Source organism: Bombus huntii, chromosome 1 (assembly GCF_024542735.1).
Source record: "Bombus huntii isolate Logan2020A chromosome 1, iyBomHunt1.1, whole genome shotgun sequence".
Classification (NCBI taxonomy): domain Eukaryota; kingdom Metazoa; phylum Arthropoda; class Insecta; order Hymenoptera; family Apidae; genus Bombus; species Bombus huntii.
The window spans coordinates 20,207,182-20,228,935 of record NC_066238.1 but is presented as its reverse complement, the minus strand read 5'-3'; the positions used below and the strand labels follow the sequence as shown (position 1 = coordinate 20,228,935).

At 36.3% G+C, this 21,754-nt stretch overlaps 1 protein-coding gene and 1 long non-coding RNA gene across 9 annotated transcripts in view; one reads left to right on the top strand and one right to left on the bottom strand.

The window, feature by feature from the left end:
* LOC126864495 (protein Wnt-1-like) overlaps positions 1-21,754 on the top strand; it is a 76,965-nt gene that overhangs the window by 36,546 nt on the left and 18,665 nt on the right. The window lies entirely within an intron of this gene.
* LOC126864609 (uncharacterized) lies at positions 13,011-17,232 on the bottom strand. Of its 8 annotated transcripts, none has more exons than XR_007689257.1 (3): positions 16,322-16,694; positions 14,521-16,246; positions 13,011-14,000 (listed from the first exon to the last, which is right to left on the bottom strand). It is a non-coding gene; the product is annotated as an uncharacterized LOC126864609 (long non-coding RNA). The 8 variants fall into 8 exon arrangements; XR_007689256.1 differs by having other exon boundaries at positions 14,521-14,690; positions 14,888-16,687; XR_007689252.1 differs by having other exon boundaries at positions 14,521-15,400; positions 16,120-16,686.

The window sequence follows — 21,754 nt, the reverse complement described above, 5'->3', positions numbered from 1 at the left end:
GTTCGCACCACACAAAAATCACAAGCCTGTCAGACTTGAATCTCAAGGATAACAAGTCCGTCTGATAAATTAGGGACAGATAACATTCTTCTTCCTAGTTTTTGTACCCCAGTTGGTTAATTCGCTTTTTCAAAGTTTTAAACTCAACTATTTAATCAAGATTATATGATTGTCGATCTCGAATTAAAAGAAGATGCTGGTACTATAAAGCGTTTCAGAATAAGAATTTATTGTAATTAATGATAATTAATTAAAAAATGTACGGGAAGAATTTACGTATAGAAGAAGAAATAAAATAAATAAATTTCAATAATAAAATTATATTTCATCTTTCCGATCTACTGAAAAAAAAACAAATCAATACGTACAGACTATCTGCTTTTTAAAACTCAGGTTTTATTAGGGTAAGTCTTCTTTAAGTTAAAAAAGAATTGCTCGTTCGAATATCATAAATATTCGGCGGTGTGTGTTCTTTCCGATTTATATGTCACGAAGGATCAAAGAGAGATGTGGCACGTTATGCTGAGAATAATCATGAAAAGAAGTTGTACAGCCGCGCTCGATAAATTTTCGACGGGTTCTACGGTCTGTGCTGGGGATCGAAGAGAAAAATAGACACGTGCCGCTTCGAACAAACTTTCTAACCTCAACAATCATCTTTATATAATGTTCTGTTTATTACTTACATTGCAATTTTTTTTCTGTTTTTTCAATCTGTATAGTAGGTTATATAATTTTCTCTAAATCTCTATGATATTTCATGTCATCTTTAAGTACTTAAAATAGTATGTTTTACTTATAATGACTCAAAAGTTTCTCTTTATTATTAGCAGTAATTTTATCCATAGAGAGGAGCTATAAACATTCTTTCCGTCCACTATAACCTATAATTCCTATATCGAGGATCGATGATCGCGATCGAGAGAAATGTTCCAGCAGACCGTATCCAGGAAACGAAAAGTCGGTAACAGACCGGGCCATGGTATTTATTCTCCGTCCCGTGAGAACGCTATACGTAAGCCAGCCTCTCGGTGTGTATTTACTCGCGGAATACGTGCGCTCTCGTGCGGCCAAGAAGACAATTACCTCCGCGGGGCAAACGGGCCCGGTCGTGTCGGCACGCTTTGTGCCGCGGCCACTTCTTTCCAGCCGTTCCTCGAATTTACGAAACGTTTCTGCAAGCGGCGCGTGCACCGCTGCTCTCACCGGCCGCTTGGAAAACCACAGGTATACTTTGTTTCCTTGTTGAGAATCGCTTTGGTATATTACCTGTTTTCATAGAAACTGCAATACAAAATGGAAGGTTTTTGTGGGAAAGAATTGTATTCGAAAGTGTAGATTGTGTAACTCTCACATATACTATTGAATTTTGTGTACTTTTTCTACAAGTTTTTCTACAAGTCGTGTTTCTATGAAATTAGATATATCAGGAATTGTGAGTTTCGGGGATAAAACACGGTTTTGGGAATTGGATTATTTTATGATATTTGATCAAGTTCGGTTTCCGGTAATCGAATCTCATTTCTCTGAAACGTTTCTATCGAAAGTTTACAATTTGCTTTCGAATAAAGTCTCTGCAGGTGTGACTCTAACACGATATTTGTAATCTGTCTTATCTACTGTAATTTACTCTTCAAACTTAAACAGCGTTTTCGATAATGGAATCTGTTATCCCTTCCAGCATTTAATTCCCAAACATACATGTACATGTAAAACTCAATTCTTTCTTTATCTTAAATTTCTTTATGAAAACAATCTTAATATACCAACTAATCACATTAATAAGTACATCGACCTCGAATTGCTTTAAAATAAGCTCATTTTTCTATACATACTCTACACTTACAATAGCATGACGAATTAGGATTTATTTACCATAACTCTTTTTCTAATCTCAAACTATATCGAACTTGCTGCAGCAACGTAAAATGTAATATTCCTCCTATTTATTATGCCAAACCCTGCTCTCTATTCAAGCCTTCATTCTAATCACCTCTATAAAAATCCATCTTTATACTGGAACCAGCCATCAAAGCGATTCAGCGTATTCATTCGGTGCCCCCTCCCTGAAACGAATCTACGTGTCGAAGAGGATCTGCGACAAGAAGTCAAGACAACCCGATTATCCCATGCACGCTTCTCGGCGTGTAGTCTCGGTGTCTGGAGACCGGAGCTCGCGCATGTGCCAACAGAGTGTACATGCCGGTGGAGAGCGGCAAACCCATCCACTCGACCAAGTCAAAGTCTCTTCTCTTCCTCTAATTTTTCTTCTTCCTTTTCCTCTTTGCAGTACCTCGATCTTCTTTTCCGCCCTTCATCCTCTTCTTCTTCCTCTTCTTCCTGTTGGTTCTCTGCAATGTCCCATGCCTTGGCGGCGAGTGGGCGTCGGACGGCAATTAGCATACTCGCGTGATCAAAGCAGTGGGACACGTGCGACAAGAATTAACGACCACCAGCAGAACGACTCTTTCTTCACGGAGTGCGCGCGCGATAAATCGCGCTTCCGATGCCTTCGTCGACACCCGCCATGCCGCCCACACGCGTGGCCCCTCCCGTCGTGGTTTGTCCACGAGCACGCGGCGCCCTCTGCCCACTGTTTTCTCATCCATTTCGCCAACGGACCCAACGATCCGCCTTTGGCTTTCGGTGATCGTTTCGCACAGGTTATATATAGGCGGGCGCATTCTTTATCAGGCCATTGCCGGATGAATTTATACGGGATAATCCAGTGCTCGTTTCCGCTTCAACCACTTATGAATTATGTCTTCTCAGAAAGTAATACGTATTTGGCTCTTTTTGGAGGTGTATAGGTAGATTAGAAGTGAAGGATGTGTTTGGTGAGTAGAACTTGCGAACGACTGGTTTCGATTGCTCAATATAGTCTTGTAGATTGTTGAATATGTATTATAGACACTTGTTTTAGGATAAATCCAAATATTATTAATTACGTATCGTATAATTTGGAAATTGGATACGTTTTTTTATTAGTACTAATACTGTAAATTAATAGTGTGATTCGTAGAAGGTAAGATTAGGATCAGATCTAGAATCTGTTATTATATCAGGACTGTAGCAATAAATTAATATAACGTAAAACTCATTATTATTACTTAATATTGCTTACAAGCAAGAATTTCTGCTATCTAATAATTCCAAGATGTAAAATGTAATCGGACTTAAACGTTATAACCTCAAAATTAAAAGAGACAAAACTACATATATTTCAGATAGCAGTAGATATAAGACAAGCATGCCACTTCACACGAAGGTTCTAAGTGCCATACAAAGAGAAAGAAACCATCGTAGAAAGTAATTCCCCTCGAGGAAATTCGACTATTGACCCCGAAACACTCGAGTGGCCTTTAGCCGGCAGGAAGTCTAACGGAATCGCGATCCCTAAAGCGAATCGAACGGAAGGTACACAGGCGCAAGATGGATTCGCAGCACGATTTTAATATTGCCACTTATCTCGAATTCCCTGTTACACGGGAGTAGCATTTTCTGGTATCTCTAATACATACTTGTTTCGTTGGTACGGGATTCACGGTAATTCTTATGGTCTCTTCTGTAACCACCTACTCACGGAAAAGAATGCCATTGACAGAGTGTATAGAGAGTGTAGAAGCGTGATTTGCTGTGCAGACACGCGTGGTTGCTCGTAATCAGCTGCAACATTGTATGATGATCAGCCAACGGGTGTTTGTATTACGATAGTTTCCGGATCCTCCTTTCATGAGTTCTATTCTTTCACGATTGAGGGCGCGACAGTTTTACTGTTCGTTTTTATTGACAAAATTTTCTTGCTTGCTGATATAGACTAATAATTAATAAATTACGATTTGATTATTGAATTGTAAGAAGCGAAGTGAGAGTGAAGAAAGTGAAATTCATAGAATTTTCAGATTTAATCAAACATCGATAGTAAATTTTCAATTTCATTGTAAACTATTAATTAAGAAATTAGAAGTCGATTAGTAAATATATGTAGGGTCTAATGTGACGAAAGAATAAGTGAAGTAGAATTTCAAAGTCTAATAAGAAATCAATGATGAGTGTTATTTCCAATTTCATCAATTCAATTAAATCATTTATCAAACTCATTGGCACAGACTCCTACCTTATATACTGTCAATTTTGTGGAATATAACTTCTAATTTGTAAAATTTGCATATATTATTTCATTAGTTTTATTGCCAAACTTGCTATTATTATGCATTGTCAGTAAAGTTTCATTGATAATATTAGCTCAGTTCTGCAAGATGGCTCAGTTGAGCGACAAAGAATAAAAAGGAAAGCAAATAAAATCTTAACACCATATCAATAATCTCAATTTTCTTCAATTTCCCAAACACTGACTTCTCCTGATTTCTCCATCAACTCTTCAAATGATTCTCCCCATAATATTTAGCCTTTTCCCCAGCCATAGATTAACCATAAACCGATTCAGTTAAATTGAATCAGGTTATGGATAGACGGTTATAGACATTCGGTATCGTTTGCGTCGCATGCCTCTTCTTCCATCAACTCGGTGTTATACCAAGATCATAACGTCCTTTATTTCACGCAATTCGTCTATTCTTATTTGCTTTAGGCGAAATACACGAAATTCAAAGCAGGAGAGAAAGGGAGGGGGGCAGAGTGAAACGGATAGATACAGAGGCTGAACAAAACAACGTGAATGGTTAGGGGTCGATAATACAGGGAAATGTAAATCGCAATATGCTAATGCAAGCAACGAGAACGTTTGTCAAACCGAGCGTTAAGATCCCAGGCCAGGACTCCTTGTTTCACGCGTGAACGAGCCTTAACCCACCGCAAAACCAACGCCTGAACCAACACTGACTGTTTTCGCGCACCACCGTGCTGTCTATACCGATGAGTGGGTCCTAGCGGGGAGAGGGTGGACATGATGGTACATGAGGAAATATGGAATCTCCAATTTACACGAGTTATTAGTATTATTATTACTGTTTTGGTTACCAGTGATATCAGTGAGATTTTTGAATTGGATTAAAAAATAGGAGTAAAGGTTAGTAATATTATTTACCTTTTACTGATGGGAAATTGACGTATAAAATGGTAGTCCTTGAATTTATGAATTGTTATCGTTATTTTTATTTTTTTCAAGTAATATTAGTTACCAGAGATTTTGAAAGGGAGCTTAGTGTTTAGAATGCAAAATAGTAGTAGATTAATAGCAATAATAGTAGAAGTAGTAGATTTTTGATATTATCTATGTTTACAAGATTACTAATATAAAATAGTAATCATTTTAGGTTTGTGCAACCGTGAACAAGATTGTTTTTGTAGTCTCAAACAGCAAATAATTTTCCAATATCTAAATATAAAATAACTATATTTTTGTTAATGATAAAATTTATTTTATTTTTATTTTACAAATTGGTTATAGAATATAAATTTAAATAATCTAAGGGAAAGTTGTACAAAATTTAAAAAGGAAATATGAAATACTTCATATTGTTGCCTTCATCACTGAATTTGTGATTTAGTAGAGTATAATTTCCCATTGCTGTTTATTACGATTCATTGGCGCCATTTAACTGGTGGAATTGTTTGACTGAGTTGAGAGAGGGGCGGGGGCGGGTGGAAGGTGGAGAAAATGGTATTGATATGTAGTTATATTGGCAGGTTTTCGTGCTGTTGTCCCAGATAGTTTTAATTTGGATTGTACGATGAGGGATAGAGATAGGCAGGCTTTTAAGAAATGAAAAATCCGGCCAGGGGCGGGACAGTAGGAAGGTACGGTGAAGAAAATGAAGCGTGTAGTGAATGCTTTTGTTCTTTGGCCGCCTTTGAAATGAAATCACTGATTTAAAATGTTGCTGACTACGAATCTTTTTGTTTCATCGAGCATTTAGATATTCTTGCTTTCTTGCACAGATCTATTTATTTTGTTATTTAAAAGCAAACATTTAGTACAACAAATTAAACAATCTACTAACGTTCCTACATATTAAAAATAAATCCATTAAGAAATTTTAAAGAATCCTACCTTCTAATAAATTAATGGAAAGTCTAGTGATTTTATTTGTTACCTCGAGATTTACCATAATTATTTTCGCTATAATATATATTTCCCTATTGTAGTTACAGCATTATAATAATAATTACTTAAAACTTCGTCGAAAAATATTACAGTAAAAATACCTTTTTATTGAACGCACCATACTTAATTTTTACTATCAATAACCTCCTGGAACTCAATTAAATAGTCTCCATCATAAAACAAAGTCCTACAATAACAAGCATCAGAATTACTTCAACTTCGATGGAACAATATTCACAATATTTATATAGTTCCACAAACAAGCCCATATGAATGCCGAAAAAGAGTGAAGTTCATTGTTTCAACTGGTCATCATCGTTCCACCGTGTTGAATATCACGTTACACAACGTGTTTGCCAATCACGCACGCGGATATATTTAATCTGGCCGGGTTTCATGTTTGCGTAGCCACTCCATGATCGCTAGGAACATGTAATTAAATTATCCATCGTTGTTTATTTCCACTGTTTTCTGAGAAAACAAGCACGCGCTGATTTCGCCGGTGTTGACGACAAACGAATCATCAGTGGTGTTACAACAGGTCTGTGCATTCATTTGATGCGCGTATTGGGGCTTTCCCCACTCAATCTCCGTTGCTATAACATGTTAGCTATATGCATCATGTCTTGATGCATCAAAATACTACATAACCTATGAAGAATACGACCCTTCTATATCGGCATTGATATCTTAGCTCGTTTTCAATTTTAAGTCAATCTGTTCGGTCGGTAAGGTTTGGTCAGCGCTGCTAGAACTGATGGAGTATAGCAATCAGATAAAAACACAGTGAGTTGTTGGTTCAGGTTATCGGGCTGTTAAGCAGCGCTCACGCGTGAAACGCGTAGTCGTCAAATTAATACTATATCACTTGGAAATTATAGGCGTTATTTATCATGCTAGATTGCAATTTATTTTAATTGCTAGTTAATATATAACGAATAATAAGTATGTATCACTTGGAAATTGTAGCACTTATTTTTATTTATCAAAAAACGTATGAGTTATCAAGCTAGATTGTAATCTATGTTATTTACAAGTCCATACACAATGAATAATGAGTATCTTTTCACTGTGACACTCAATTTAATGCTAGAACTGCCGGTGACAAGTTAGGTATCAATCCTTTCATTAACATTTCCTCTGGATTGATTCGTAATCAATAAGTTACTTTCAAAAACTTTCGGGATTCAAATTCAGTTAAAACTTCAGACTACATTGTCATATTTCTATGAAATTAAGATATAACGTTAAAGTATATTAATCCAAAAAATGAAATACAATGGAGTGTTAGATTCATTTCTAAGCCTGCAAAGAATTAAGGCTAACTAAATGTGATTATGTCAAACTTTACCATAATAGTAAACATGATAACTTTCATTATCACGCGAAAACATATTAATGTCACTCGCCCACGCGCATGCGCGTTGCGCACATACGGGATCCACCGTCGATCCAAGGAATTCTGTTCCATGGTAAACGCCGGAGGAGACCGGTAGTACTCTACTTGATATCCCAGGGGCACGGGGGCGTGCACCTTTAGACGCACCACATCCGCGTAGACGGTGTTCTCTCTCTGGCGTGCACCGTACCGCAGAACGGTGCAAAAAGGGAGGGAACAATGGGGATCCCATGGGAATGTATCCGCCGGTGCATCCCCTAATTAAGATTGGCCTTGTTTTAAGCAGCCCGGTAAATGATTCGCCGATCCCCTCGAGAAGAGTCGATACATCGGTTCGCGTACCAACTACGTACGATCGACGAGTATACAGAAGAGTTCGTGACGTAATCCACCATTCTCTTTCTTCTTGCACTTCTCCCCACTCTTTCACCATCAACCCCTACTCCCTCCCCCTAACCTATCCGTTTTGTTGCGTAATCTTTCTGGAACGTTAAATTCTTGAAAGCACCGGTTGAAAGCCGGATTATTCCCTTCTCCGCTTCACCATCGTCTCTCTTATATTCTGGCTCTTTCTCCACAGTTTTCTTCTTCCTCCTCTTTCTTTTTTCACTCTATCGACCTCTGGTCTCGTTACGCGGGAAACGTTTTTAACCGTTCGACCGCGACAATAGGAACGACGGAGGATCACGTGTCGTTATGGTTTATGGCAGTGGTTCTTAACCTGTCATCCGCGAAGCATCTCCGGGGCGCTGCGAGTTCCTCACTCGCGGAACTAGTCATTTTTCGAATAAGGAATAATTATTTGCGTTTTTATTTATTTATAATTAGACTGTGGATTTTTATGCATTTATGAGATGCTTGACGGTACAAAAATGCGCACAGCGCATATAATATGCAAAAGTATATAAAATATTTAAGGTAGAATATTTATTATGATATTTAAACATGAAACATTTGCATTTACGTTCCATTCCTTTAGTTATGCTCATAAAGATATAAAAATGCATAAAATCTGCAGTCTATTTATAATAAATCACTTCTCTCCAAATTTGAAGTTTGTTGATCAGCAGTCGATAAATGTTTTAGATATACACGTTTGAGGCGCATTACGGATCTAAGCGTTGATTTTAGTCATGGGGATCCGCGAAAACGAAAAATTAGTTAAAGATCCGTGGTACACAAAAGATTAAGAACCGCTGGTTTATGCCGTAGAAAAGACGTGTAGGAAGTTGAAAGACGAGAGACAGGGGAAACGTCCGTGGAATGAGGGAATGTAATGAGTAACGCTGGTGAGAGGTTATCGATTATCGAGCGCAACTTACGATTCGTTAGGCTCGCGTGTGCTGTCTTGAGGAGGAGTGGGGAGGATTTAGCGAAGACGCACCGTGCTTGTGAAGTGGGAGGAGATGTGTTGCGTTCCGTGTGGATCTAATAAACGCGAGCAAATTGGTAGCTGATGGGGCATAGCAAAGAGGGATGGCCAAGTGTTTCATTTTTGAAGCAATGGAATTCTTTGCGCTGCTATTTCTTTTTGGGGTTTTCAACGCGTTGATTCCTCAAATACGTATTGTGCATCACGTTGCACTTTTCACAGCAGGCAACGTACTAAAGGCTATTTGTAGAAATTAGAACACAGTATAATGCGTAGATTATGTATGAACGTATTAACGTATTTATTGTGCAATTTTGTATACAGGGTGGTTGGTAACTGGTGGTACAAGCGGAAAGGGGGTGATTCTAGGCGAAAAAAGAAGTCGAAAATATAGAATAAAAATTTTTCGTTCGAGGCTTTGTTTTCGAGAAAATCGACTTTGAATTTTCGCTCGGTACGCGTGCACTTTATCACGTCTCGTTATAACGGATCTCACTGTAGATCGTTGTCTCGATGGAAAAATTAAGAAAAAAAAAAAAGAAAATTAAAAAAAAATTTTTATTCTATATTTTCGACTTCTTTTTCAACCACCCTGTATATAGATTTACTTTAAAAAATTTTCACATAACCTACATAAAGGGAATATTAGTCTGTTCCAAGATGAATGAACTTCGATGATCGTGACATCTAGCATGACCTTGAGGAAACATTTTTTCATCATCAATAAATGTTTTGAACACATCTTGAAACTATATAAACTTCTAGTCATTCTTTTTTATCTTCAACAGCAATAAAGATAATTTAGATATTCGATTTGAGCGAGACGTGTTTTATATTTAATGCAAGATTTTATCTAACGTAAAAAGGTAGTCGTTTAAAAAGACAAATATTATGGCAAAGATAGGAGAGGGTACCGAATGCAATATCTATAACTCTCTCGGCCTACTCTTTCGCGGTTAATCTTGTGCGGAGCTACGGCGCGCGTTCCGTTTAAAAGCTTTAATCTTGTTAGAGCTAATTCCTCCGCCTATATCTTGTTAGATTCCGCGTGCTCAAACTATCAAGCTGACTTGTTTTCCTTCTGAAAGAAAATTAGCTGACCGGAAATCGAATGACGAGCCCGCGATATCCGGAATGTTTTACCCGCTGAAACACGTTGAAGTCACTCGCTGAACTCCTCGTAACTCACCTTCTCTTCCTTATACATACACATGTACATGCGTAGAACGATTTTTGAATGTTACGTTTGCAAATTTGAATTTCATGGACCGATACTGTACGTTCGATTTTGTTCAATCATTTTGCAATTGCAAATTTCCTGTAGCAGTTTATTTTTTTAATCTACAGCACAAAAATGGAAATTAAAAAGACCGAAAAGTAAAAATTAAAATTAAGAATTCGATACAATTAAGAATTCTCTGTTCGACAGATTTGTTCAATCACTTTGCAATTGCAAATTTCCTGTAGCAGTTTATTTTTTTAATCTACAGCACAAAAATGGAAATTAAAAAGACAGAAAAGTAAAAATTAAAATTAAGAATTCGATACAATTAAGAATTCTCTGTTCGACAGATTTGTTCAATTATTTTGCAATTGCAAATTTCCTGCAGCAGTTTACTTTTTTAATTTCCAGCACAAAAATTGAAATTAAAAAGACAGAAATGTAGAAATTAAAATTAAAAATTCAATACATTCCCTATTCGATAGACAGATTATAATTAATTTTTCTTTTCAAGGAAATAATCTAAATCATTCTAGAATTTCAAGGTAATATATTTTTTTACTAAAGGTTATCGCGACGAAAGGTGAAAAATTATGAAATGGAATTTTCATGGAAAAGGTACGAGGGAAGGAGGACAAGAGTTAAACGATAAGCTGTTCATATCCATGGTTAGGTGAGATAAGTTTTATGACGTCCCCATTATTTCGAGAACCCTTTCCGTCGAAACATTGTAAGCAGACCCTCGGGACACCTATTCGGTGATAATTTTTATTGTCTCGAATGATTTATGTGCAACCCATTAGAGTACACGCTCTAGAAGCTTAACCTATCGATACCTCTAGATATGGTTAAAGAGAATAGAAGAATTCTTGTTCTATTCTTTTTTTTCTTCCTCCCCCCCCCCCCCCCCCTATTCTTTTTCTCCTTTTCCTTTTTTTATTAAGTTGTCCGAAAAGTGTCTTTGTTTTACAGACACGTCTTTTACAGCGACGTATCTTTATACAAACATGAAACCTAATCTGTCGAGCGTTGTGATCTTTATTTTGATAGAGCAAAATGAATGATAATTAATTCAATAAAATAATATAAAACGGAAAATGTTGTGTATCCATTATTTCCTTATAAAACGAAAGAAACTTTTCGGACGTGCTAATTAATATTTTGGCTATCAGGAATGTATCATCTTTCTTGTAATTTCTTGTAGGTATCATTCTACTCTTTGTAGAGTGAAATATTAATACATACTAGAGATAGATTATAAATGTTCGTACAATTTTATACTTCTCTGGATACAATTAAAGAAGTGAAATTTAAATAGGAATTTCTTTTACCCTTTATATATTATAATAAATATTCAATTTTACATATATTCTGTACTTTTACATATTGTATATATCCTGTGGATTTTTACATATTTAATTTGCATATTTAAATACATAAACCTCAATTATTTAATACTTAAATATACAAGTCCTCAGTTTAACAATGAATATGTCTTTCAATCTTTAAGAATTCAAACAATAATTCTAGAAATAATATTGATGAACTCTTAAGGGATGAAAATTATTATCACAAATTATTGTTACATATTATATTACATATATTATACAGGGTGGTTGGTAACTGGTGGTAAAAGCGGAAAGGGGGTGATTCTACGCGAAAAAAGAAGTCGAAAATATAGAACAAAAATTTTCTTTTTTACTTCTTTTTTCATTTTTCCATCGAGACAACGATCTACAGTGAGACCCGTTATAACGAGACGTGATAAAGTGCACGCGTACCGAGCGAAAATTCAAAGTCGATTTTCTCGAAAACAAAGTCTCAAACGAAAAAATTTTTATTCTATATTTTCGACTTCTTTTTTCGCCTAGAATCACCCCCTTTCCGCTTGTACCACCAAATTCCTAAAATAATATTCTTTAAGGACCGTTATCTCACGTACTAATGAACAATATATTAATAAAAAATCAAAAGAATCTTTTCAGAGGATAATAATTAGCCACTGTGTATAATTATGCGTACATATATGCGTGTATATGTGCTCTAACAAATACTATAGGAGAGCCGCTGTTCCTCTCACAACCGAAACTTTACCTCGTCCTAATTAGTATCGATTACCGAACATCCCCCTTTTCTCTGCCAGCATTATACTTATGCAACGTTCCTCGTTCGTATCTTATTCTGTCCAAAGTGGCCCCCTCGTGACTTTCACGGCGAAAAAAGGGGATGACCCCCGGGCCAAAACTCTGCCCGAAGGGTGACCATTAGATCGCGGCGGGAACATCGAGGTGAAGTTTCCTCTCGTTGAATGTGCACGAGCACCGTGCTCTATGTTCATAGAGGAATCACGATCCGTGTCTTTCCTTCCGGCTAATTAATCCTGATCGACGATGACACGTACAGTAGGAGATGGGATGAAATGATTGGGGGACGAAGCATTCAGAAAGTCGCAAAAGTTCCTGGATCTGTTACGTCTAGACGTTTTATAGGAGAATTAAATATGAAAGTAGAAGTTGTGCAGGAATTTTTCAGTTTGTCTTGATGGAAAAGTCGTTTAAAAATATCTATTGATTAAGAAATTCTATATTGCTTTCAATTCTGTCCAGAAGTTTCATTTAAAATAAAAAGTTCCCCGGAAGTCTTTCTGAAAAATTATATTTAAAATTTCCTTTGACAATCTTGAAAATACAACTCAAGATATCGATAAGGAAAGATTCTATATTTTAATTCTATTCAAAGCTTTCAGTGAACGCTTCTAAAGCATGGCTTAATAAAAATGTCTCATTTGTTACGCTCAGAAATGCTCACTTGTCTGGATTGTTTTAAACAGCCCACCCACAAAATTTCACCCGTCTAGTTTACATAGTTTAAGAAATCAACAAAGAGAAAATAACAAAAAGTAAAGAAAAACCATATTTCTCCTAATTCTTCCACAAGTCTTTTTTCAAAATTCTTTAAATATTTAAGCTTAAAACATTAATTAAAAATCTCCTATATTCGAATTCTAAAATTTTATTTGAATATTCCTAAAACATACGATCCAAGACATTGAAAAACAAGGGTTTCTGTATTCTAATTTCACCGAACAATTTTCTTTGAAGATTCCTGAAACACTGCATCGCGTACTAAAACTAACTTATATCCGAATTTCTATAAATACAAAATTGCATAATCCTGTGTAGTACTTGTTGTACACCATCAATAAAACGGCCAAAAGACACGCGGAAGCGTTGCCAAGCGCATTCCACGCGCGATTCACCAGATGCCACGAGAAATCTCAGAGGGCGATAAGGATAGTTTCGGTTTGAGAAAATGCAGATCAGAATTGTCGTTAGCCAAATAGAGCGAGCAAACGTAGAACCGTGGCACGGTCGTAAAACTGTAAGAGCCGCCCATGAGTATTTATCTACGTTCCTTTCTGTGGGTTCGTAAACGGAACCACGGCAGCGAATCTTAGCCAGACAACCTGACGAACGGTCGACTTTTCGTCTGGTATCGTCGGTTTACGACCGCGTCGACGATAGATGTTGTCTGATCATCGTCGGTAGCGGTTCTAGTTCTCTTTGCGACGTCTTTTCGAAACTCTTCTCGGTGTTTCCTGCTCCTTCTGCTTGAAACGGATCCGATTACAGTTTTTCCGTCTAGCAGTAGCAGCCTATCGAAGAGTGAGGTTGTTGTCTCTTTGAAGATGAAGTAGACGAGGTTGTTCGTCAGCGTCGAGTGAAGGAGAGGGTTGTATAGGTACGGCGAGAGGAGCTGGGTTAGGTTATCGAACTGGTTCGAGTGGTGTAGAGTGTTTCTTCATGTAGGAATGGTTTCTAGAAGGCTGATTTTCTCGGAATTTTTAGAATAGGATTTTTAACCCCTCTATACACTCACGCTTGGTAGTTTGGTGCGTCCTTCGCCTTTTAGACGAAACAGAGATTTTTGTAGGATTTTGCTGGAAAATAAGAATATTATAATTGGTAGCTTCTATCTTTGATGAGATACGAATTTGGAATAGATGTTATTAGTTTCATTATTTTTTAAGCAGTATCTGGATTTTCTAGAAATTTTCTAGAAAGAGTCTTGAACAAAGCTAGTTGAAGTTTGAATTTCTTGCGAAGTGCACCGATGTCTTAAGAATCTTCAACGGAATTAAATATTTCTTTGATAAAAAAGAATCGATTAATACTTTAAGAATTTGAAAGAAGGAATTCCCAACTAGGATGTCTAAAAAATACAGTAAAAATGACGTGTAAACACAAAACAAAAGTTGTAAATGAAAGTATTAAAGGCGTAAAATAAAAATGAAAATACCAAGTAGAACAGCTAACCTAAAACTTTTCTTCCATCACGCCATGCTAAAAATATTACATTCCCTATACTATACAATTTACGTTATATACATACACATCCAAACGTACGTACAGAAATATATAAAACCATCCGCATAGAACCGATAATATCCGGTAGCTTACCGGTTAATGCTACGACAGAACGATGTATGTATTGTGGTCTTTTCGGCTGGATTTATCCTCCATTATAACGTCGGCGTGGAGTGTGTGTTCTCGACATAAATGGGCCCTATCGCTGTCACGTGGACAAAGCATGGGTCGACGTGCCCGTGACGGCAACGCGATACCTCCACCTAACAATAATCATAATAATCATAATCATAATCATAATCATAATAATCGGAATCATAATCGTGGCGCGGCTAAGGGTTTGCCGCCGCCGCCGATGATAAAGGCAAAACGCGGCATATACTCTCTGTACGAACAGAGAAAGATAGAAAAAGAGAAGAAAGATGTGAAAAGGGTGAGGTGAGTATAGTAGTGGTGGGACCTAGTACACGTTCACGCGGCTTCCTCCTTCCTTTCCTCTTCCATAGGCTTGCTTCCCTTTACCTCCTCCCCTTTGAATGGGGAGCAGCCCTCTCGCGGCCCCGGATACATCATCGGATCTGAATATGGATTTCTTTCTTTCCGACCGCCGCTTTGTCGAATTATTATTCTCCTTCCTCCTATATGTACTTACCTTAACCCCACCTCCACCCTTTCTTTGTACTCTGGGTGAATCACCTAATCTTGTGCACCTGAACAATTGATAATTTAGATTAGGTTGAGATTGGTTACTTTATTTAGAATTAGACTGCAAATTTTTATACAGTTTTATGCTTTTATGAACAGGATTAAAGAAATGAAACTTACATAGAAATTTGTTTCATCCAATAAAAATTATAAAGAATACTTTGGACAGAGCATTGGATATCTTATTATTTTTCTAGATCATATACAGTCTGTAGATTTTTGTGCCTCTAAATTTAGTCTAAAAATCCGTAGTTTATCTGTAATGTACCTATTATGGTATGAAATGGTATTGTAATTAATTGTGTTATAAGATTTGTTGTGTGACTTTTTGAAGAGGTTAGGATGTAAAATATTATCGATGGGCGGTAGATGTTATTGTATTTACAGGAAAATTAAATGCGTAAAGATGTACAAACGATATTCAATGTAAAGTATTTAGTGTAATATTCAGAGAGTGAAACAGATCTCCAATTAGCGTTCACTTCTCTTATTGAGATCAGAAAAACTTGAGTTTGCCTGAACGTTCATAATTTATTCCTAGATAACCTCCATACAACAAATTTATGTTATGATTTAGTATATAATATGTGTACTGTACATCTACATATCATCAAAATTGCCATGTTAATCTCCTTCCTAAAAGATATTCAATGTAAAGTATTTAGTATAATATTCAGAGAGTGAAACAAATCTCCAATTAGCGTTCAACATATTTAGTTAGCATACAACAAATTTATGTTGTGATATAGTATATAATATGTGTGCTGTACATCTATATATCATCAAAATTGCCATGTTAATCCTCTTCCTAAAATATGGACTGTAGACAATGTAGACAAAACTAATAGAGAATGAAAAATGAATGTCAGTATGTATGTATGTGGTTCCAATTCAAACAAATTGCAAGTGCAGATTGCAGTCCATATATATGTTGCATTATAAGTTATAATATAATATAAGCAAACTTGTTTATTTTGTCTCATGTACCTCTTTTTCACATTTTAGTTTCATCTTTTCCAACATATCCTTACATGGTTTCAATTCAATTCACTTCGTTGATGGCAAAATCAGATTGCACCTTGATTGCAGCTCATACATGTTGCATCTAACCTATCTGTTATTCATACATGTTAATCTGTTTGCCTTGCCCTGTTCATTTTTCAATTATAGTTTCATTCTTCTCCATTACTTTTTTCCTTTGGTCGGTTTTTTATTCTCTAACCATCTCGAATATCCGTAGCTCACCGCGAGACCTTATCCCGAACAGAGTGTGCACTCGACTGTTGCATCCTTTTCTCCATTCGTTCACTTTGCCTCCTTCCCCACCGCTCGACGCTGGTTATCTAGCGCGACGGGGACATCCTGCGCGGTATCGTTTGCCCATGATTCCATTTCGAACGATTTGTCTGGGTAAACGGAATCCTCTCGCGGGATCAAGTTTTTGCGGTTTTTTGATCGTCTTCAGCGGCCAACTGCGGTTGGTTGTGCGGAAAGGGATCCTTTTTAAACTTGTGGCTTTGTTTCTGTGGAATTCGATTAAACGGAATACGTGTTCAGCTTTGTTATTGGTTTTCGATATTATTGTTTGTGACAACAGTTGAGTTTTCTGTGAAATTTTAAAATGAGAATAATTAATAAAACTATCAAATTGTTCTGCCAAATAATATATAACGAAAATTATTTAATGTTTTATAAAGTAATGACAATTTTTTTTGAATCTGAGAATTCGAAAAAAAAAAAATTCCCTAGACCCTAAATTGATAACTTTTCAAATCTTTTATCTAATATATTGTAAATTCCATGCATGTACTTATACATTATAATCATAGTTGCACTAGAATTTCTTCTTTAAAATATTCCTTAAATTTTAGATCTTTGTTTCAGTATATTGTAAATTCCATGTATCACGCTATGTAAATTACATCGTAATGTACACACTGCATCGTAAATTCGTCCCACGAATTCATTCTAAGAATTCTTTAGATCGAGGATTCTTGCAAAATCTCTATCTACATTCCTACAACCATTTATGTATATATATATGTGTATTTATCTTCCTCCGTCTCTCGTCTATCTAACCTTGACCGCGTTAGTCGATGAACCGTCGATACCTTTTCCCCATAAGAGCCGGCCACCCGAACCATATCGCCAACCGCCTATTGATTGCAATATTGCGCGACTAACACGTATTTAAGGGTAGCCGACCAACAAAATCTTCTATTTAACCATCGGCTTAGCCTTTTCATAAACATCGATACTCCAAATGACTGGGATGATCTTCTCGTCGATGATGCCAGTACACTATACGTACATGTAGGACACTTCCTTCGTCCCTATAATTTCGTGTTTTATGATCTTTCGTAACATTGTATAACATACAATAGTACTTGGACTTTGGCTCACTCTATTTCAGATCTTGTTAAATAAAAATATTTATATCGATGACAATTATCGATAATTATGGCTACAGATATTTTTCCATTTCCATAAACTTTAAATATTAAATAGCGTGATTTCGTTGTGGGGGTGGAAGGGTGGTGGGAAGAGGTCAGTGAAAGAGAGCCGTAAACCGTGGTCAAACAAATCCGAAATAGGTATGGAAGCTAGTCGAGGAGTTTGGCGCGCAAACAAATAATAAACGCTCCTACGCCGTTGCAGCGGTCAGCCTCGTTAGATGACTCATGTGATTTCCGCGCTAGAGATTGAAATTGCTGGCGGAGGATACGGTGGTGATTAGAAAGAGGTTTCGTGGTGATGGTACGTGGTACTGGTTTTTTTGAGAGCATACATTCTTATAGGGAATTAATATCAGTGGTAGGAAGAGATTCGAGAAATGCTGTGATTGTTTCATTCGAAATGGTAATAGTAGGAAATTCGAGGAAGTCAAAGGAAGAAATTTTGATTATGATTAATCGACTTAGTATAATTTTTGGTGACTTAAAAGAGAAGGTGAACATTGCTAGCGGATCAAAAAATGTGTATTTAGGAAATGTGGTTGCTTAATTTAAAACGAGTTTTTAAACATTCTACGAAGTTAAAACAAGGAAGTAGAATCGGGAAAAGTAAAATTTAAATATTGACTGAATTTCTCAATAAATATTTCTTTTTATCTACAGTGAAAAATATCATTTTACATATTTGTAGCGGCACATGAGTCAGAAGACGATGCGAATCGAGAGCGACTCATGTTGTTTTGCCTCGGGACATTGACACCGTCTTGACGTACAAAACGTAACGATAAACAAACTCCGGACAAAACAATATCGCCGCTACGTGCAACCGTCAACCGAAGTCGAATTTAAACTTTCCGGTACTCCCCAGACCAATATAAATAAACGAACACGATCTTTAGGACAATTAGTATCGAGCGAACGTAAGCGTTACCTAGCGTACGAATATTGAACATTCTTCTACCGAGTGACTTTGAGCGAACGACAATTGACTCTGTATTCTGTACTATACAGGGTGGTTGGTAACTGCGGAAAGGGGGTGATTCTACGCGAAAAAGGAAGTCGAAAATATAGAATAAAAATTCTTTTTTAATTTTTTTTTTTAATTTTTCCATCGAGACAACGATGTACAGTGAGATCCGTTATAACCGCACGCGTACCGAGCAAAAATTCAAAGTCAATTTTCTCGAAAATAAAGCCTCAAACGAAAAAATTTTACTCTATATTTTCGACTTCTTTTTTCGCGTAGAATCACCTCCTTCCGCTTGTACCACCAGTTACCAACCACCCTGTATATTTAAAAATACATTTAACGGCACAAGTATCAACTCGTCTCGTTATTGTATAAACCAGCTCGTAAAGTCCACCACGTATTCCACTTAGCCCAAGAAACAAAAGAGGGAAAGATACGCAGCATTGCAAAAATATCAAAGACATGAATGTAAATATCAGTATGAAAAATATGAGAGAAAGAGGTTAACTTAAATAAGAGATAAATTATCCCAAAGGATTAATAGCAACACTGACTTATCTTCCCTTTAGACCGCATCTGTAATTCCGAGTAGCCAGGCGCTTCGGGAGTAATCGAGTTCGTGGGCAGATTAAAATCTTCTCAAACTCGCATTAAGGAAGCTCGAAGGCGCGTCCGCACGAGAATTGGTCACTCCCTCGGCGTGTGTCGTACGTGTAGAAGTTGACGCGACGACCCGTTCCCTTAAACGTTGCCCACGGGGTTGCAATCATCGTTCCCGGGCCCGGCCAAGGCCACACCCTCGATTCTCATTAAGATTTACCGCCTAAACGACCGCTACCTATGCTCCGAAGGGGGGCAACCTTTGAAAAATAATAGAAAATGACAGGACCACTTCTATTCTTTCTTTTTTTTCCTATATTTCCTGTTTTTTTCTTCTTACAACGCCGCGATTAACGAGAGGCAGGGAACGTTTCCGAACTTCTAGACTCTTTTTTATTTACTTTTATTTACTTTTTTTTGTAACTAATCCTTCCTCTGCTGTTATTTAGGATTATACTGGATTGGTATATATAAAGTCTAAAATTTATCTGTATTTTTTAAATTTACTTAAATTTGATACTGAAGTAAGTACGAAGCTTTCTTGTATAATATTTTATTAACTCATACTATTACATTATAATAATTTATCAACTAATAATATTACATCATAGGTATATTGACAAGTTACAAGCAAAATAGGTTAGGAATCTCTTTTCTACAGTCTCTTACAATTTTCAAATAATTTGTGATTTTTACAATTCCCTTGAAAAATTTCACTTGTTTATTATCAAACTTGTTACTATTATGCAAAGATATTGCATTGTTCGTGAATATGTTTGCTGGTAGGTACGCTCCTTAAAACGACGAACTGATCTTTCTCAGTAAAGTTAATTGCAAGCGAGAAGTCAACCAATCGTTCTCCCTACATGTGGTATATATTGAGTATAGGGATAGGGAAGACAGGATATTTTCGCGCGTCTGCACCAGAATATAGGTTTTTGCACGCAGGTACTCATTACGAGTGGCCGGCATTAAATAAATTCGATAATTGAGCCGGATGATCGGACATGTTGGATCTCTTTGCGGCCACCCGTAAATTAATGGAGCTTTACGAGGAATTAAATTCGACACGCTTTCTCTGAGATATACCGTGTACACGCCTCTTTGATTCCTTGTACGCTTTCACCCAGGTGCCGTGAACTTTTCGGGAGATGAACGCCGCAGAAAAAAATGCCGCCGGTTCATGTAGCATTTTATCCCTAACCAAACCCTTTGTAGCAAGTAAATATACCGCCGTTCGTAAGTATAATAGTTAAATACTTAATAGGACATTTATGGAGAAATATAAACTTGGAAAATCATATTGGGGAATTATTAAAATACTTCTTTCGATATAAATTCGGATCAAAAGGTCGAAAGCTTTAGGTCATTATAGTGAATATGTATACATGATTACTGATATAAATTTGTATTGAAGTATTCTTTCAATAATGAACTGAAGTAATATATTTTTTAACGAAATGTAATGTTTAAAGTCACTACTATGAATTTGAGGTTATGAAAGATATTATATCGAAATGTTTTCCTCGCAATGAACCGAAATACATGCATTCAATTTATTTTGACAAAAAAATATTTAATACTAATATGGAAATATAATGTTCAATAAAATTTTATATTTTACGTCACTACTTCAAATTTGTAATTACCAATATAAATATTATATAATATTAATATTAAAAAATTTCATTTACATTGAAAACAATTAATAACTTTTACTAGCAAGATTCTTGAACATTCATGTGATTCACGTGATAGGAAAGTTAAGTCTTCTTGTCTCATGTTACGACGTAGACAATCCCTGTTGTCGGTTCTTGCGGATCCTCTTATATTGTCGGGCATCGGTTACCCTTAGCTGTTGCCCTTCGTCCTTTTCCCCTCTATAATTTTCACTCGAATACCTGCTCTAATTATAGGTGGTTCGTCACGGCGAGAGTTCCTTTGTGGGTAGCCTCGGTACGAGCGAGGCTACCGAGTAGCTGTCCTCTATGCTTCGTGAAAATACAGGGTGGGCAAGTAATATATGACATGAGAGTGGGGAGAAGGAAATTCCGTGATTCGAGAATGATAGAGGAACAATATTAATCTATATAGATATACTGGATTTTTTAAATGATAATTTTCAAAATAATATTTTACTTTTACTTGAAGCTTGCATTGACTGCCTGAATTAATTTTTTGTAAATGCAAAAAGTATATAAAACCCGTTACATTAACATACGTTGATAATTCTAACGTTAACTTCATTAAATCTGTAACTCATCCTCACATCTCATCTTCCATTCCAACTAATATAAATATTTTCGTGAAGCTACAACTAATACGATAATTTTAATTAAGATTTTATGACAATTATCATTTATTTGATAGTCCTAATATTAAACTTACTAAATCTGTACCTAATCCTATAACCTAACCCTATTCTAACCTCACATTCCATCTTCTCTTTCAACTTACATAAATATCTTCATAAACCTATACGTATAATAAATTAGTTAGTATTTTATTCGACTTTTATATCAAGCAATTTGGTAGTTTTAATATTACGTTTATGAAACTTCAACCTAACCTCACTTCTGATCAATTCCAACTTACATAA